Here is a 20,891-nt window from a genome sequence, read left to right as displayed (position 1 = left end):
GTCCTCAAATTATCTGAATGTATCGTGTCTTTTGCTGGAATCCTGATGTGGAGTTCAAAATATTCATTTAAAATTTGCAGAATTTCTGTTTTTGGAGATGGCCCATTGCTATATATCTCATGAACACACTGAGTTTATTTAGAATGAGTTGTCATTCTGTATATAGTTATAGCTAGTGATTTTTTAAAAAATTCTGACTTTTGAAAAAAATTATTACACCCATTTTAAGTGTATAGTTTGAGTTTTAATAAAAGTATATACCTCTGTAATTACCCCAACAATCAAGTTGAAGAACATTTTGATCACACCAAAAAGTTCTCTGTGTCCCTTTCCAGTCTATTTCTTCCCTATTTCAACTCCAGGCAAACTGATGTAGTTTTTGTCACTACAGATTAGTTTTGCCTTCTTGAGTTTTATATAAATGGAAATACACAGTATATAATCTTGTGTCTGTTTTCCCACTCATCATAAGGCTTTCAGGATGTATCCATGTTATTGTCAGTGGTTTGTTCTCATTTTATTGCTAAACAATATTTTAATACATAAGCATAAGATAATTTGTTTATCCATTCTGCTCTTAATGGAAATTTGAGTTATTTCCAATTGTGGTTATTATGGATAAAGATGGTATAAACATAATTGGATTTATTTGTGTGGATATTTGTTTTCATTTTTCTTGAGTAAATATCTGAGTGGAATTGATGGATCATAGGGCAGGTATATGTTCAGCTTTATTAACTAATACCTCTTTACTATTACTCTTATAATTCATAAATGTAACATATTTATCCATTTATTCAAATCTTGTTTAATTTCTCCTTGTAATGTCTGATAGTCTTCAGAGTAGAAATCTTGCATATCCTTGTGTACATTTAACTCCAGCTTACTTTGTGTTTGGTCATGCTGTTGTAAATAGTATAATGTTTGAAAGTCCATTTACTGTTGCAGATCTTTAGAAACTTAAAAAAAATACTGACCTTGGAACCAGCAACTTTGCTATATTTACTGATCAGTTCTAATATTTTTCTTTTCTTTTGCATTTTCTATGTGCAAAAATCATGTTAACTGTAAATAATGAACACTTATTTCTTGCTTTCTAATTCTTAGGCTTTGATTTTTCTTGCCTTATCACAGTGGTTAGAACTATATGATTTTAAATAGGATTGTTAATAGGCATTCTTGTCTTTTTCCTGATTTGAGAAAAGCTTGACTACTTCACAGTTAAATAGGATTTTAGGGAGACATTTTTTGTTAGGTTAGAGAAGTCCCCTCTATTCTTACTTTTAAGTGCTTCTTTGTTGTCATGAATGAGTACTGCATTTTCACAATGCTCTTTTGGAACTTACTTAGATGATTATCTCTCTATCACTTTTTATAGATTTGCTATTAGCAGACTCACTAATTTTTTAGTAACCTTCTTTTATTTATGACTCTACCATCACTTGGATAGTTTAGTTTGATACTTTCTTATATTTATTTGCATATTTCCCCCAAACTTCTGGAAAACCATTATCTTCATAGTCTAAGTAAAAGCAACAACAAAAAAGAATGTTTATTCAATTCACAATTTGTAACTTCTACAAGCTGATTAAAACTACTTGCTCTTTAATGGGAAATACCCCAAAACATAGGTTTAAACTCTCAAAACTACTTATATTTTTAATCTGTTACAGTTTATATTTGTGTTATTTCCTGTGAAACTAAAACTCAAACAATGATCGTATGCAATTTTAGAACAAGTAAAGCTAACAAAATAAGTGTGAGCTAGATGTGACTGAACATAAGGAAATAATCATCTTTTGAAAAACCTGTATCTGAATCACTAGTTCGTGTGCACTCAAAATGTAAAATTGTTGACTTTTGGGATCAACTTGATGGTTATTGTCACAGGTCACATTCCCTCATAAAACAGGCTTTGAAATGGAGATTCAATTGCCAAAGGTTTATTACAAACCTTACCTGTGAAGGAGTGAGGGAATCCAGATTGGATCAATGGAGAAGTCTGAGTGTAATGGAATGACAACAGACACCTCAGTGATTTTCTTTTCTTTTATTATTGAAATATAGTTGACATACAATGTTACATTAGTTTCAGATGTACAACATAGTGATGTGACAAGTGTGTAATTATGGTATGCTCCCAAGTGTAGCTACCATCTGTTAATATACAACAGTTTTGTTATAATACCATTGACTGTATTCCCTATGCTTATCCCTTACCTTTCATCCCCATGACTTATTCTTTCATAAGTGGAAACTCGTACTTCCTGTTTCTTTTTACTCCTTTTTACTTATCCCTCTCCTTTTCTCCTTTCTGGCAACCACCAGTTTATTTTCCGTATTTATGGATCTGTTTTTGCCTTTGTTTGTTTTGCTTTTTGGATTCCACATACAAGTGAAATCATATAGTATTTGTGTTTTCCTGACTTATTTCACTTAGCATTATAACCTCTAGGTCCACCCATGTTATTTCAAATACAAGATATAGTTCTTTTTTTATGACTGAGTAACATTCCATTGTATGTATATACCATATAATCTTTATTCATACATCTATCTATGGATGTTTAAATTGCTTCTATATCTTGACTATTTTAAATAATGTTGCAAGAAACATAGGGGTGCCGATATCTTTTCAAATTAGTATTTTTGTTTTCTTTGGCTCCCAGTAGTAGAATTACTGAATCATGTGGTAGTTCTACTGTTAACTTTTTGAGGAATGTCAATACTGTTTTCCACAATGTCTGTACCGAGTCATGTTCCCACCAACAGTGCATGAGGGTTCTTTTTTCTCCACATCCTGGTCAACTCCTGCTTTTCTTGTCTTTCTTTTTTTTTTTTTTTTTAGTTTGATTTATTTAAGTAATCTCTATACCCAATGTGGGGCTCAAACTCATGACCCCAAGACCCAGAGTCTACATGCTCTTCCAGCTGAGCCTCTTGTCTTTCTGATGATAGCTATTCTGACAGATGTGAGGTCATATCTCATTGTGGTTTTGATTTGCATTTCTCTGATGATGAGTGATGTTGAACATCTTTTCATGTGTCTGTTGGCCATCTGCATGCCTTCTTTGGAGAAATGCCTATTTAGGTCCTCTGCCTACTTTTTAATTGGATTGTTTTTTTGGTGTTGAATTGTCTAAGTTCTTGATCTATTTAGATATTAACACCTGGGGCGCCTGGGTGGCTCAGTGGGTTAGGCCGCTGCCTTCAGCTCAGGTCATGATCTCAGGGTCCTGGGATTGAGTCCCGCATCGGGCTCTCTGCTCAGCGGGGAGCCTGCTTCCTCCTCTCTCTCTCTGCCTGCCTCTCTGCCTACTTGTGGTCTCTCTCTGTCAAATAAATAAATAAAATCTTAAAAGAAAAAGTTATAGATATTAACACCTTGTTGGATATATCATTTCTAAATAGTTTCTCCTATTCAGTGTGTTGGTTTTTTTGTTTTATTGGTGGTTTCTCTTACAGGGCTAAAGCTTTTTATTTTGGTGTATTCCTAGTAGTTTATTTATGCTTTTATTTCCTTTGCCCCAGGAGACACAGGTAGAAAAATATTGCTAAGGCCGATATCAAAGAGACTACTTCCTCTGTTTTCTTCTAGGAGTTCTATGGTTTTATGTTTTACATTTAGGTCTTTAATCCATTTTGAGTTTACTTTTGTGTATGGTGTAATAAAGTGGTCCAGTTTCATTCTTTTACAGGGAGCTGTCCATTATCCCCAGCACCATTTATTGAAAAGGTTGTCTTTTCTCTATTGTATACTCTTGCCTGCTTTGCCATAGATTAATGGACAATACAAACATGGGCTTATTTTTGGGCTATCTTATTTCTTTTGATTTATGTGTCTGTTTTTGTACACATACTATGGTGTTTTGATTATTATAACTTTGAAGTATTTCTTAAAATATTGGATTGTGATAGTGCTAGTTTTATTCTTCTTGAGATTGCTTTGGCTCTTGTGGGGTTTTGTGGTTCCATACAAATTTTAGGATTCTTTTTTCTAGTCTATGAAAAATGCTATTGGTATTTTGATAGAGATTGCATTGAACCTGTAGATTTTTTTGGGTACTGTGACCATTTTAACAATATTCTTCTACTCCACGAGCATGGAATATCTTTTCATTTGTTCATGTTGTCTCTGAGGCCTCAGTGATTTTCACAGGAATTTCTGTGAATGAAATGGTTTTCAGAGTCTTCTCATCTCAAGGTAAGTGGTAGACTTTACAAATCATCTCTGGGCCTGTTATCGGATATGGGCTTCCCTCTGGAAGGGCACATGACCTTGGACTAATGGCAGTTCCTGGAGAGGAACTGAGCTAAAAATCTAGTTACCAATATTTCTAGCATCTGGGGAATGAGGACCTCAGTTGTGAAGGGGAGACCTGGAGGGCACATGAGAGCATCCACTATGGTTCTGTGTTTAAGAAAATATGATATTAAGCCAAATGATTTAGACTTGGGTCAATCCATCCATCTTCCTTGATAATGTTTTCATTTTGTTTATAGAGTGCCCTATAAACAGGTTCAACTGTACTATGATGTGCTATGATAGAAAGAGGTAGAATTTGGATATAGAAGGCTGTTTTTGATTCTGGTTCTGCCATTTTGCAGCTCTTTATATACTTGGAAGGAGGGTCACTTAAGGAAACTGCATCTCAATTTCCTTTTGTTGTCAATGAGAATTGTACAGTTGACTCTTGAACAATATGGGTTTGAACTGAGCAGGTCTACTTATATGCAGATTTTTTTTTGTGTAAATGTAGTATAGTACTATATATGTATTTTCTCTTCCTTTTGATTTTCTTAATATTTTCTTTTCTCTAGCTTATTTTATTGTGAGAATACAATATATAATATATATAACATATAAAATATTTGTCAGTCACCTGTTTATATTGTCAGTAAGGCTTCTAGTCATCAGTTGGCTATTAGGAGTTAAGTTTCAGGTGAGTTAAAAGTTACACAGAATTTTGATATTGGGGGTGGAGGATGCCCTTAACTCCCATATTTTTCAAGGATCAACTATGTATCTTAAAGTTTAAAAGCATAAGAAATTTGTTGGTGAACTGCTACATTATACATTCCTTTTGTGTTTTTGATGAAGAACTTACTGCTCTGCAGTCATTTGCAGATGTACTTTTACAAACCCATTCCCATGGAGTGACTTTAAAAATATGGGGCTCCTGGGGTGCCTGGGTGGCTCAGTGGGTTAAAGCCTCTGCCTTCAGCTCAGGTCATGGTCCCAGGATTCTGGGATCGAGCCCCACGTCAGGCTCTCTGCTCAGCAGGGAACCTGCTTCCCCCTCTCTCTCTGCCTGCCTCTCTGTCTGCTTGTGATCTCTGTCAAATAAATAAATGAAATCCTAAAAAAAAAAATAATAATAACGGGGCTCCTAGGAGGCTTAGTCAGTTAAGCATGCAACTCTTGGTCTGGCTAAGGCCATGATCTCAGGGTTACAACATCTAGCACCATGCCATGATCTCAGGGTTACAACACCTAGCACCATGCTGGCTCCGTGCTCAGTGCTCTCTCCCTCTGGCCCTCCCTTGCTCATGCGCTCTCTCTCTCTCTCTTTCATAAATACATAAATAAATAAGTAAAATCTTAAAAATATTTGGCTGTACTATTTTAGAAGCAGGGTAAAATGGTTATTCTAAGGACCTCTTAATAAATTAATTAGTCTCCCACAGACTTAACTTTCCCTGACATAGAAGCTAAAAGACAATGGACTTTTCAATAGTCCATTGAACCCTATTAAGAACTCCGTCCTCAGGATTAGCATTGAATTTAGTTTTTAAAAAAAGAGATTGTCTTTACTAGAAGAGTAAATGAACTCTGAAAGTTGATATTTTTTACTATTCAGTCATGCATTTTTGTACCCAAACCCAAATGTTAATATAAACAAGGAGGAAAATGGAATCATACAAGCTAGTGAGTTACTCATTTCCAGAAACATACCCTCTAGAACTTTCTTGCTAAAGATGGGATAGTGTCTTGTCTTTGAGTAAACTTTTCCTTGTCACATGGATGCAGTGATTGTTCTTTTCCAATCAGACATATATGGTCTTCTTTCTTTTTTTTTGGCAGATTACCAACTCACAGACCATGACTGCCTGGGACTGAATTTTTATTTCCCTTGGACTTAGCCAGGTGTTTTCTAGTAGCTCATCCCTAATGAAGACACACGGAGGCAGTATCTGGGTTCAGAGGGTGGAGTGCAGTAGGGAAACCCACCTGGAATGAAATAAGGGTGACTAGCGAGTCGTCCACCTTTGTTAGGTGAGTGTGAGATGTTTTTCATCTCCTAGAGAGCTCCACTGCACTGCATTTTCTCCTTTTCTGTCCTTGCCCCTGAAATGACATTATGTGATTTCCTCTTGTATGCAAGTTAGTTAATAGCTAAGTTCAGTCAAAATCAATTTGTGAATATGTAAACACCTAGTAATAAATAACACACTTTCAAAGCGCATCTTTTTGGATTGATCTAACATCATCCAATAAGATCTGCCAATATCATTTTACATTAACTTCTGTCATGTTTAAATGCTTTTATAGGCTAATGGGGCGGTTTGTAATTTTACTCTACCTATGCTATTTCTCAGCTATATGGCACATAACAGATAAATAAGATGTCTGCAAACGTATTTGTATTGAATGTTCACGGAGGGTTTCCTCTCTTACTGCCCTCACACACTGAAGCTACCCTGGGAGATGAATGTGCCAGGATAAGTTATCTGGGGCTCATAAAATCTTTTTCAGAAGATTGAAATAAAGTCAGTGCTTGCAGAAGACAAATCAATTGTGACATTTCTGAATAGAGTGCGATGCATTTAATTAGCACAAGACATACTGGCAAATGCTGAATTACCCAATAAATCACTGGATGCTGGAACCCATACCGAGTGGGGAATCAGCTGTCTTGTGAGATGTACAGCAAGTGATAATAGGGAGATCTGGCCATTTGTATTGTCACTTTGCTTCATTTTCTGTTAAATTTTTTCTATTTTGACATTTGCTCATGGAGCCCCTTTAATTATTTGAAACTATCAGCAAACTCGGTCTCCACCTACTCTGAGAATATTTTACAAATATTTGCATTTGCAGAGGATGTTGGCTACTGTTGATGTGACATGGCAGACCTGACAGATAAGGTCCTCTGTGGAGGGGGAATGAGTGTAGACAGAAATCCTCAGCGCAGACATTCTGAAAAGGCAACTAACAGGGTCATTGTATTGCAGTTCGTTGAAAATATTGGAGGTGTTACTTTCGTCATTTTTAAATCTCACAAAGATACCTAGCAGTTTAGGCAGAAAAATGGCTTACTTTAATGTTTGACACCTTTGGTTTAAGATTTTTTTTTTAACCTGTAACTTAGATGCTACTTCAGTCTACCTTTTTTGAAATGCCACAGCTAAAAAACATTGAGGCTTAAATCCAATGTTTTGGCTATGGAGAATCTGGGAAAAAAAAATGAAAATGAATTCTAAACGAGCGTTGCCGACTCTGGAAGAAAAGGCAGAATATTCCCTCCAACTGAGGGATATATTATACAAAATTGATGGTTCTGCTAGTGAACCTTTTATTGACTAGCTTTCTATGATGCGAACATTACGGTAGCTTCTCAAAGAAATACTAACTAGATCATGTGAAAGACCCCTGTCTTACACCCCCTCTACATGGCTTCTCTGCCCCTGAACCTATAGTAAGGGTGACCTTTCAACCTTTTGATGATAGATAGGGGTACTGATGCTACTGACTATGAAAATATGGGGGTACAATGTAAAGAAACAAGTAATCCTTTCTTTATAAAGGGTCTTCAAGCTGGAATCTGATTTTCCTGGCATGTGGCACCAATAAACACACTAGCACCACTCATCTGAAGTCATGGAGGCCCAGCTTACATTGCTATGGCTTCTAATTACAATGCAAAGGAAAGACGGAATCACCTAGGAAGGTCCCATTTCTTCCCTTCCGCAATATTCTAAAATGTGGATGGGGAAGGGACCCCCTTACCTCAAGGAATCTACAGGGGTGGAGAGGCCAGCATAAATTAAAAAATTAAATCCACAGGTATCCAGTAATACCTGCTTCACAGACACGACCCAAATCCATCAGCACCCTGTGCCTTCTTTGTTTTCCTTATTAATGTGTTTTGAGAAGAGGGCTTCTCAGCCTCAGGGGGCTGAATCTTGATTAGATTAAGCCCATCATGCCAATTCCATTTCCTTTGCCACTGACCAGTTGAGGAAAGGGAAGGTCATACAGTTTTGACTGGTGGGATGTTGGGGAAGTCTGTTGGACAGGTTCTAAGATTTCATTTGCTCTTATGTATAGAGGCAAAGAAAGAGACTTGTTCTTTTCTGTCTCTGAATGCATTTGGAAAATTAGAGCTGATGTCTTCATTTTTAGGAACAAGAGTGCAGCCTGAGGACTAAAGCTAACACTTTTAAGAATGGGGTATATTGGTGGGGTTATGGACATTGGGGAAGGTATGTGCTATGAAGTGTGTAATCCTGGCGATTCACAGACCTGTACCCCTGGAGCTAATAAAACATTATATGGTAATAAAAAAATAAATAAAAGGGCGCCTGGGTGGCTCAGTGGGTTAAGCCTCTGCCTTCGGCTCAGGTCATGATCTCAGGGTCCTGGGATCGAGCCCCACATCGGGCTCTCTGCTCAACAACGAGCTTGCTTCCCTTCCTCTCTCTCTGCCTGCCTCTCTGTTTACTTGTGATCTCTCTCTGTCAAATAAATAAATAAAATCTTTAAAAATAAATAAATAAATAAAAGAAAAAAGAACGGGCTATATGTGTGTTTGTGTGTGGAGGGGGTTATTAGGGTGACCAACCATCCCATTTGTCCAGGACTGAGGGTGTTTCCAGGATTTTGATCTTTAAATACTAAAACCAGGATTGTCTCAGACAAACTGGGACAAATTCATCAGCTTAGAAAAGAGAGGGTTAGGTCTTTGCTGATATCAACTAGCTGCCAGGTTAGCCAACTCTTCAAAAGACCCACCCCTGGACTTTAATTTTTGCGGTGAATGTCCTTATTGTTTATGCTATTCTGAGTTGCCTTTTGTTTAATGCAGCTGAAAGTGTCCTAAATGACCAATAAGGAAATAATTTTATTCTAAATAAAACTCAACAAAAATTAGTGGTATTATTGTAATAGGAAGACGTGACCTTTTAAAAATGTGTTCTTCTTAATCGTAAATCTTTCAGTTATAATCATTAACTAATTCATGGATAAATTAAAATGCATGTAATAGGAACTAATAGTCAGTTAATAACCAGCCATATCATTTTGACCTAACATTTTATGTGGCCATTCTCTGCTCTTACAGTATAGTGATTTCTTAGGAACATAAAGCAGACCAACCATGTCCTATTATTCAAACATCTTCAACATCAACAGCTATAAAATGTCAAATGAACAGATAAGAATTCAAAAAAGTGAAATAAACTATTGATTAGTGGTTTCAAATGCCCAAAACAGCAATCTAGATGGCACAAAGGAGCCTTAATATTAACTTTTTAAAATTAATTTCTTAAATTTTTAGATAACCGTAGATTTGATGAGTACTGTTTTAATTGTCCGGAGCTGTATTTCTCATGCTGTGCTTCCGGGAGGAAGGGTTGCATTGGAAGTCTGTCTCAAAGCCTAAGCAAAGCGTAAGACAGAGATTTGTACTCTGCAATTTGCTCCTCCCTTGACTTCATCACAAACACCATTGAGTGTTTGTGTAGTGATTGTTGAGTGCTGACCTTTCGTGTGACCTCAGACAATCAATTCTGTTATCTATTTAAGCACAAGAAGGATGGTAGAACTTCACGCCAATAGAATTGCTTAATTGCTAAGGTATCACAGCAATAGCAACTCTGGAGAAAGCCCCCCAGATAATTGGATGCTGTAACATTTGGCAATGGTATTTCTGATCTAGAGGGTTCTATCTCAATGAGTGCACAGGCGATCCGTTTCCAGCCATGTCTCCTGTTAAATGTGCTATGATACCACTCAAGAAATGAGGAAATGTTGTTGGCACTGGAATCATCAGCTCACGGACTGCACTCAGCCATTCATCTCCCTTTGTCAGAGCTGGATGGTGGCAGGTTTCAATGTCTGGTCAATTGAGGCGGTGAATCAGTACAGACAGGGCTTGTGACTGACAATCAGTCATGAGAGCCGTCTGGGGGAAATCCTCAGCAGACATAAGAAGGTCTTACACTTGGTCAAAAGATACCTAATTGCATTTTGTAATTTGTACAACTTGAAAGGATATTTCTGCTCTGAAAGGGATGAGAATATGTAAAGGAATCCAAAGTCAGCCCTTCGCCTGGCTCCATAGTTTTTCTTTTCAGGCCAAATAAGAAAATCAATTAGCAGAGTATCTGATTTCCAAACCAATAGGTTATTTGGAATTGTTGCTTTGCAACTGAGTTTTAATTAATATCTTTCCTTGCCTTCAAATATTGCAGCTTTTTCTTGCAAAACTTTTCTCTGATGAAAAGATAGAGTTATAAATGCTCGAGCATATCAGTTTGTCAGTACTCACTAAGCTTACCCAGAGAAAATTCACTCAGCCTAATTATAGTTAAGAATGCACCCATCCAACACTCCGGATAGGCCCCATAATAAGTAAAGGTTCTGTAAGAGAATCAGAAGTTAAACAACAAATAGCAAGTCCAAAGTGGCTTCAGGAAAGATTTAGGGAAGGATTATACAAATCACTTATAATATTCTCCAAAAGAAAATCAGAAGAATCCAAAATGTCCATCTAAACCAACTCTAGAAAAAAAAGAAGTTTCTTCCCCTCCCCCCATACCCTCACCCTGAAATGAGGTACTAGAGCACATAAATTAAGATTTGAAGCCTAGATTTTGCAATCCTATGGATTTGAAATTCAAAACCTGGGGTTGCTGCTTGCCTCTGTGTCATGCAAGTTAAACTTTGGTAGCTTTGGTTTTTCTCATTTGAGTATTGGGATCATAATATCTACTCTAAAGGATATTTTTTCCCAAAGATGATGTAAAGCAATCAGCAGAGTGTGGGGTAGTTCTAAATAAATGGTATCATTGTAATTACTAGTAATTTGGATTTGTGTTATTTTTAACTACATGTGCAATTTCTTCACTTGACTTCATGTTGCCCTCTCAGACCTGATGCAGTCATCAACCTGCTAGTTTGTCAGAGAGTCTCTTTTACCTGATAATTTTGGAACTTTTTTTTATTGTTGCTTGTCTTTTGGCCAGGTACCTTGGTATTACCTTTGACTTTTTACTAATTTGTGTTTGTTTTTGTAGTGAGAAATTTGACTCTCCTTTAGAGATACATGTGATAAACACACATACAAATAATCCTTTCACCATACTGCAACTTATTAACAATATCAGACAGAAAATCAAAAGGAAGAAAAACACAGAAGTTTATCTGTCTTTTTTTCTTTTCGCCACTGGGTTGTTTTAAAAGAATTGACAACTGTATTGGTTTCCTAAGGCTACCTTAATAAATTGCCATAAACCGGATGGCTTAAAAAACAGAAATTTATCCTCTTAACATTCTAGAGTCTAGAAGTCCAATATCAAGGTATTGTCAGGTTGGTTCCTTCTGGGGGTCTGAGAGAGTCTGCTCCATGTCTCTCTTCTAACTTCTGGTGGTTGCTGACAGTCCTTGGCATCCCTTGCTTTATATCTGTTATCACTCCGATCTCTGCCTTCTGTGTTTCTCCTCTGTGTCTCTGGGCACCTTTAAATCTCCCTCCTTCTAAGGATTTAGAAGTCACTGGATTTGGAGCAACCTAATCTAGTATGACCTCTTCTCAACTTGATTACATCTACAAAGAATCTCTTTTCAAATAAGGTCACATTCTGGGCCTCTTGGTAGATATGAATTTGGGGGGGGGGGGACATGTTCAACTAGGTACAACTATAAATAAAAATTCATGTGTGTGTGTGTTTTTTTTTAAGGAGGAATTAAGTAAGTTTGCCCTTCCCTAAAGAATATGCCACTAAAGCAGCCTTTCATATTTGCTCTCTCTCTCTCTTTTTATTCTCATTGTTATTGCCCTATATAAGCTTCTAATGTACAAAACTAATACTGTTAAATGTGTAATCCAATTTTTTTTTTTTCCTTTCTCAAGTCCACAAAATTGACCCTAATTGGCTTGGGATATCCATCTCCTGGTTGTGGGAATTGGGGATTAGGATTTGTTGCAGGTATAAAAATAATGTCAGCTTTTGACATTCAAAATACGTCTTTGCAGCCAAGATAATTATCTTGTAAGCTTATCTATTTAGTTGAAAAGGAATTTAATAAATTCTTTTTGCACTAATCCTCTTACGTTTTGGCATATAAATTGCTAAACCAGGTAATAGAATATGCTCAGAATACATAGAAAATATGAGTATTTGTGATTAATGCTTAGGAGCCATTTGGAATTGGAAAGAAGGAGGTATATAAAAACACCTCTGTTTCCTGAATTGTGGGAAGGAAATTGGGAGAGAAAGGGAGGAAGGTGAAATAAGAAGATAAAAGTCAAAGATTTATCTTGTAGCTAGGATGTAAAGTACATGACAAATCATTACTCCTGCCATAATAGAATAAGTGACTACAAAATCTCTATATATTTTAAAGCTAGCAGAGAGCTATGGATGCAAAGAAAAATAAAGGGAATACATTCCAGAAAAGGGCAAACTTTTCCTAAATAAGTAAAGCCAATTTCATCTCAGGAGCAAATTGTCATGTCTGAACATGGGTAGAACATTATATATAGCAGAGTCTGCTACAGAGAGATAGACATTCTGGGATAAAAAAGAGAGGCCAGCAAAACTTTAAATCATCTGGTGACAGACTGGAACCTGGGCCTACCTGAAATTCAGTGCTTGTTCTCCCTAATTCCTGCTTATTGTATATCTTTCTAGCATTTTGCTGAGCACAAGTAGATGTTGGAAGCTAAAAGTGGAGCTAGGAAGCAGAGAGGGATCAATACACATGGAGCAGATCGTGCCTTCAAACCATTTGAAATCAGAAGTGAACCAAAACTACCTAATGGAGCAACTCAGCTTCAACCCAATGCTATTCCTGCTTGGAACAAGGTACTCAGTTATTCACACTAGTTGTCAGGCACAAGAAAGTGTATTTCCTTTCCAGTGGAAAACACTACTTACTCCAGTTTCTATAGTTCTTTTATCAGAATACCCAACATACAGTAAAAATAGTATGAGACATGCTAACAATTATGAGAAAACAACCAAGAGGAAAAATAGTTAAAAGAAGCTGACCTGTGGATGACTCAGATATTGGAATGAACAAGACTTCAACTGTTATAGTTCTTTTAAAGAAATTCATGAAAAGATGGGAAAAATCAATGAAAAGACTGGGAATTTTAAAAGAACAATGAAATGCAATGGAGGAACCAAACTGACAATATAGGACTGGTAAATGCAATATCTGCAGTTAGAAATTCACCAGGTAGGCTTAATGGTCAATTGGACACAACAAAAGAAAGGACCAATAAAAGTGAAGATGAATAGAAATGATCTAAACTGAAATAGAAGGTGAAAAAAGGATGGAGAAAAAATAGCATTTGTGACATGAAGGACAATTACAAATGGTCTAATAGTTGTAATTGGAACCCCTGAAGGAGAAGAAAGAGAAAATGAGGCAGAATAAATATTTCAAGAAAGAATGGTTGAAAACTTCTTAAAATTAATGATAAATCTCAACCTACAATGTGGAAAAATACAAAGAAAGCCACATTCTGGGATATCATAGTCAAATTGTTGAACAACAGAGAATTAGAGCAAATCTTAAAAGCAGTCAAAGGGTAAAAGACACATTTTCTGGGGAACAACAAATAAATGAGATTGACTTCTAGTCAGAAACAGTGGAAGCCAGGGTGTAATGGCATGACTTCTTTAGAGTACTGAGTAAAACATATGCTCACCTAGAATTCTCTACTCAGCAAAAATAAATTTTAAAATGTGATGTGCACTGGGTATTATACATAACTAATGAATCATTGGACATTACATCAAAAACTAATGATGTACTATATAGTGGCTAACTGAACATAATAAAAAAATAGTTCAATTCTCAAATTGAAGAATAGATCTAGAGAAATGAAGAGTAATATAAGAAGTAATTTGAAAGGCTTTTGAATATTTTCTATTGATGTACTTTATAACATATGTAAAAGTAAAATGATAAAACTAGCCCGAAGGACAGGAGGGATTAGTGAAATTATAACCTGTAAGGTTCCTATATGTAAAGTGAAAGAATAATTCAAAGTAAACTGAAAATGTTGCATATACATATAATAATGTCAAGAGTTACCACTGAACAAAATACAGAAGCATATAGTTAAAAAGGACAACTAAAATGAAAAAAAAATTTTTTTTATTGAAAGCAGAGAAGTTGAACAAAGGGACAAGGGACAACTAGAGATTAGTTAGCTCATAGTCTAACTAATCTCTAGTTGTCCCTTGTCCCTTTGTTCATTGCATTAGTTCATTTGCATTGTTAGTTCATTGCATTGTTCATTTGCATTTGATACAAAAGGAGTGAATACTCTGTTGTCAGTTTCTGTTTTGCCTGAATAACAAAACAAGATTCAACTATGCACTGCTTATAAAGACACACTTTACATATAAGGACATTAATAGGTTGAAAATAAAATAATTTAAAAAAGTTATGCTAGTCAAACACCTAAAAACTGACAACATTAATATCAGACAATATAATTTAATATAACGAGCCTTATCAGAATTAAAGAAGGACATTTCAAAAATATGAAAGGGTAATTTCATTAAAAAAGCAATAACAATTTCCAATGAGTTTGCATCTAATATGTAGCTTTAAAAATCTCTGTTGTTTTATGAGTGATATTAGTTGGATTTGACACAAATTATCATACATTTCTCCCTGATATCTTCTTCACATAGCACCCAAGAGAACATTCTCATGGTTTTCCATGGGTTAACACTTCTTAGGTTAATAACTCTTTGGTATTTTTGTGAACACTTTTTTTTTTTAAAGATTTTATTTATTTATTTATTTGACAGACAAAGATCACAAGTAGGCAGAGAGGCAGGCAGAGAGAGGAGGAAGCAGGCTCCCCGAGGAGCAGAGAGCCCAATGCGGGGCTCGATCCCAGGACCTGGGCCGAAGGCAGAGGCTTTAACCCACTGAGTCACCCAGATGCCCCTCTTTGTGAACACTTCTAAATGTCCTAAATATGGACATCTCTTAGGGTTTCATCCTCATTCCTCTTCTTTTTTGGGTCTTCACTGATGTTCCCATCCTCTGTAAGAGTTTTAAATATCACTACAGTAGTAAGTACCAATTCTTATTATCTTACAGCCTGAATTTCTCCCTCAAATTCCAGACTTGTACATCTAAATGCCTATTCAAATTTCTACTCCAGTTATCTTATAATCGCCTTAAACTCAGCTTGGTCAAAACTAAACTCTAATTATTCAGCCTTTGCTGCAGTCTTTCCGAATTAATTGAAGGCAACTCTATTCTTTCACTTGCTAAGTCCAAAATCCTTGGAGTTATTGGAGATTCCTTTCTATATTTCACACCTCATATCTAATCCCGAAGGAATTTCTGTTGGCTCTACCTTCAAAATACACTCAGAGTCTAACTACTTCTTACTACCTCCATTTCTTTTCTTTATTTTTCTTTTCTTTTCTTCCTTCCTCTTTCTTTCTTTCTTTTTCGAGTTATTTATTTATTTTAGAGAACGTGCATGCACTGAACACAGGGAGGGGCAGAGGAAGAGAGAAACTTTTGCAGACTCTGCTCTGAGCCGAAGTCAATATGGGGCATGGTCCCACTACCCTGAGATCATGACCTGAGCCAAACAAAATCAAGAGGCAGACAGTTACCCAACTGCCCCACCCTTACCACCTCCATTTCTACTGTTTGAACTGCCTCTAAGGCTTTCTGTCTTAGACGGCTAACTGGAGTTTATATTTATACCCACTACACAGAATTTTTTCAATATAGCAGTTGGAATGATCTTTTTTTTTTTTTTTGAAGAGTGAGATTAATATTTTTTATTTGGATGAAGTTAACATAAAAGCCATTTATTCAGTGCCATTTAGTGCATTCATGGTGTTCTGTAACTATCATCTTTTTAAAGTTTCCAAACATTTCCGTCACCCCGAAAGAAAACCCCATGCCCATTAAACAATCACTGTCCTGGTTTCTTCCACCTCCAGCCAACTGCCAATTGCTTTCTGTCTCTATGGTTTTACCTACTCTGGGTATTTCAATATAGATGGAATCATACAGTATGTGACTTTTTGTGACTTTTTTCACTTACACTATTTAAAATTTTCATCCGGGTACAGCATGTACCAATGTTTTATTTCCTTTTATGGTTGAATAATATCCCTTTGTATGTACTATATTTTATTTATCAGTTTATCCAATGATGGGCACTGGTTTGTTTCTAGCTCTTGGCTATTGTGAATAGTGTTGCTATGAATGTTTGGGTGCAAGTATTTGTTTGAGTACCTGTTTTTAATTCTTATTTTTAATTGTTTTAAATTTTTGAGGGTATTATGCTAAACAAAATAAGTCAATCAGAGAAGGGCAATTATATGATTGCACTCATATGTGGAATTTAAGAAACAAAACAGATGATCATAGGGGAAGGGAGGGAAAAATAAAGTAAAAACGAAATCAGAGAGGGAGACAAACCATAGGAGACTCTTAACTGTAGGAAACAAACTGAGAGTTGCTGAAGGGGAGGGGGTTTGAGGGATGAGGTAATGGGTTGATGGACATCAAGGAGGGCACATGATATAATGAGCACTGGTGTTATATGCACCTGATGAATCACTAAATTCTACCTCTGAAACTAATAATACAATATGTTAATTAATTGAATTTAAATTTAAAAAGAGCAAAAAAAAAAAAACTGAAACAACTACAAACTTATAGAAATGTTCAAAAACAGTATAAAAGGGACATCTGGGGGGCTCAGTGGGTTGAGCGTCTGCCTTCGGCTCAGGTCATGATCCTGAGTCCCGGGATCAAGTCCTGAGTTGGCCTCACGGCCCAGTGGGGAGCCTGCTTCTTGCTCTACCCACTGCTCGCCCTGCTTGTGCTCTCTCTCTCTCTCTGACAAATAAATAAATAAAACCTTTAAAAAAAAAAAAAAGAAAAAAAAGAACAGTACAAAAGACATTTGTCCTGAATCATTTGAAAGTGTGTTGCTGTTCTTATGTCTTTTAGCATATATTTCCTACAAACAGGGATACTCTCCTAAGTAACGCCATCACTAGAACTGATACATTACAACCATCTAGTCCTCAGACCTCACTCAGACTTTGCCAGTTGTCCTAATAAAGTCCTTTATGGCAAAAGGACTCAGTGCAGAATTGTGTGTTGTATTCCATTGTTATATCTTTTTTAGTCTTTAGTCTGAAACAGTTCCTTTGTCTTTGACTCATGTAACACGTTTGAAGACTATAAGCAGGTGATTTCCTAGAACGTCCCTCAATTTAGAGTGTCTGATGTTTCCTCGTGATTAGATTCAGATTCTGTGTCTTGGTCAAGGATATCATAGAAATGGTGCTGTGTCCTCTTGGATGTTGCATGATTTCAACTGTTGGTAGTGTGTACTCTTTTCCTATTTGTAATTATCAAGCATTTTACAGGAAGGAGGTACTTTGAAACTGTGTAAATATACCATTTATCATCACACTTTACAGCTAATTAATGTATGGGCTTATGATTTCCTATTTTTTTAATGAGTTATAATTGGCTTGTATTATTATCTAACGTTGCCACATATTTGGCTGGTGGCAACCCCTTCAAGCTAACTTCTGTGTCCTTTTAACAAATTCTTTTATACTTCTGTGATTTCTGGTACAAGGAGATGTCCCTGACTCATCATATACATTGATTATACTTGTTTGGAATCATCTGCTTCTCCAAGGACCTATAATTCCCTTATGGTGAAATACAGCATTTAGAAGCTGTGATCTGGTAGCCAAATTGTTGCTGGGGTATCATTTGTTCCAGTTGTCTCAGTGGACAGAGTTAGGGTGTGTGTGTGTGTGTGTGTGTGTGTGTGTGTGTGTGCTTGTATATACGCATATATCCACATCTAGGTTATTTCTGTAAGTGTATATATATATACATATGTAATATGTATTATGAGCATAATTATGAACATAATACATATGTTCATGAATGGAATTATGAACATATGTATTATGTTCTGAACATAATACATATTATATATGTATATATTTTATACGTGTATATATTTTATACATATATTTATATTATAAGATATATATATAAATACATATATTTATATATATAGAAAAGCAAGAGGGTTTTGTTTTTTGTTTTTTGTTTTGTTTTGTTTTGTTTTTTTTACCATTTATCTTCCAACACCACAGGGTTTACTCTGATTTTCTCCCCTTCATATTTATAACTCCCTTCCGTAACCATGAAGAACTTGGCTCCCATTATTCCTAATATATTTCACTATTTGTAACCACTATTCCATCTGCACCACCACCCGCTCCCTAACATAGACACCCTCCTCCCCCAACTTGGGCTGTAATAGCACTTTCTGGGCTACACCCCACGCCTCCCACACACAGATGCTCTGATTCCCACACCAAAGCACCTCACTGTAGAAGTGCCTTCTACAGACCCTCAGACTCTGACTCTTCATATTGGGTCTCCCAATATGGAAGAACCTGTGGTGGTTCTTCTCACCCTGCTTGGGCTCTGGGACCCCTGTGAGGCCAGTCCTCCCCATAGATGCCATGCTTACCCTGCTTGGTCTGTGACACCCTGGGCAGGGCTGACTTCCTGTGTGGCTGCCCTTTTCACTTCACTTGGTCTCTGACACCCATTCTGGGTCACCACAGCCCCATCCCTCTCTTCTGCTGGTGTGGATGCCTCTCTTGCTTTGTGCTACCTGATGGCTTTTGGAATAAATTGTTTAGGAAGGGGAGGGGAAAGAAGAAGAAAAGAAAGATTCTTTTAAAATCTAAGTCTGACCAAAATGGTTGTACAATATGCTTTGCTTTTAGCAGTTTATGAGACATTTCATTCCTCCATAGCCTCCTAAATGGCTTCCTATCCCATTCAGAGCAAAAGCCAAAGTCCTCATAATAGTGTTCTATGTACTACTCACTGTTTCTCTTGGTTCTGTTTCTTCAAATCTTTCTAATGCCCACCAACCCACTTCATACTCTAGCTTTCCTTCAGACACCTGCTTTCCTTGCTGCTTTTCAAATATACAAGGCGAGGTCCTGATTCAGGATTCTTTATTGTGGCTGTTTCCTCTGCTTCAGACATTCTTCCCTCAGATTCTCCTACAAATATCTGTGCAAATTTCGTCTTAGTGAGGCCTAACCTGATGCATTGGTTTGCTTGGGCTGCCATAATGAAATAATAGCACAGACCAACTGGTTTCAACAATAGAACTATTTTCTCACAGTGCTGGAGACTATAAGTCTAAGGTCAAGATGCAAGCAGGTCTGGTTTCTTCTTGGCTCACAGGTGGTCACTTCTCACTGTGTCCTCACATGGCCTTTTTTCTATGCATGTACATCCTTGATGCGTGTCCTAATTTCCCCTTCTTATAAGGACCCCAATCAAATTGGATTAGGGTCTACTCTAAGGACCTCATTTAAAATTTTTTTCTCTAAGGGCTCTATCTCCAAATATAGTTACATTCCTAGCTATCAGATGTGAGAATTTCAACGTATAAATCTTGGGATGGCACAAAGTTCATAACACCTGACCTCGATGTAATATTGGAATTTGTACCCACCTGGTACTTCTAATCTCCATTACCTTGTTGTACATTTTTATTTCCACAGCTATGGTCTGTTTCTATCAGGTAATTTGATCTATACCTCTATATTTTTTATCATCTGTCTTCTCCAATTGGACTATAAATTCTACAAAGGACTAGAACAGTGCTTAGTGTATAGTAAGCACTCCATGCACAGTACTGAATGAGTAAAATTTATCCATTTAGTATTGATGAATATTTGGGTTATTTCCACTCCAATGCTATTATTAATAATTGCAATAAATATCATTTTACACATTATACATATATGTAACACATGGTATATCTATATGTATACATTCTATACAGTATATCCAAAGAGCAGAGTTGCTGGGTCATACGGTGTGCATATTGTATTAGTTTCCTGCAATTCCTATAATGAAGTACCACAAACTGGTCAGTTTAAGCCGACTGAAATTTATTTCTTCCCAGTCTAGAGATCAGAAGTCTAAAATCAAGGTGTTATCATGGCTCTGCTGCCCCTGAAGGTCCTAGGGAAGAATCCTTTTTGCCTCTTCTAGCTTCTGGTGGTCATCAGAAACCTTTAGCTTGTGGCAGCATAACAATCTGCTTCCATTTTTATTTATTTATTTATTTGAAATTATTGTTTTCTTAATTTTATTTTTTCAGTGTTCCAAGATTTATTGTTTATGCACCACACCTAGTGCTCCATGCTATATGTGCCCTCCTTAATACCCACCTCCAGGCTCACCCAACACCCCCACCCTTCTTTCCTCTAAAACCCTCAGTTTGTTTCTCAGAGTCCACAGTCTGTCATAGTTCGTCTCCCCCTCCGATTTACCCCAACTCACTTTTCCTTTCCTTCTCCTAATGTCTTCCATGTTATTCCTTATGTTCCACAAGTAAGTGAAACCATATGATAATTGACTCTCTCTGCTTGATTTATTTCACTCAGCATAATCTCTTCCAGTCCCGTCCATGTTGCTACAAAAGTTGGGTATTCATCCTTTCTGATGGCTGCGTAATATTCCATTGTGTATATGGACCATATCTTCTTTATCCACTTGTCCGTTGAAGGGCATCTTTGTTCTT

The 20,891-nt window shown here is 36.6% G+C and overlaps 1 long non-coding RNA gene across 1 annotated transcript; it reads left to right on the top strand.

The window, feature by feature from the left end:
* Positions 1-312: 312 nt before the first annotated feature.
* Positions 313-3,471, top strand: LOC116592521. The gene is made up of 3 exons (XR_004286500.1): positions 313-323; positions 625-627; positions 3,369-3,471. It is a non-coding gene; the product is annotated as an uncharacterized LOC116592521 (long non-coding RNA).
* The last annotated feature ends 17,420 nt before the right edge of the window (positions 3,472-20,891 follow it).

Source organism: Mustela erminea, chromosome 6 (genome assembly GCF_009829155.1).
Source record: "Mustela erminea isolate mMusErm1 chromosome 6, mMusErm1.Pri, whole genome shotgun sequence".
Lineage (NCBI taxonomy): Eukaryota > Metazoa > Chordata > Mammalia > Carnivora > Mustelidae > Mustela > Mustela erminea.
Note: the sequence above shows the minus strand (reverse complement) of the source record. Positions and strands in the feature narration are given on the sequence as shown.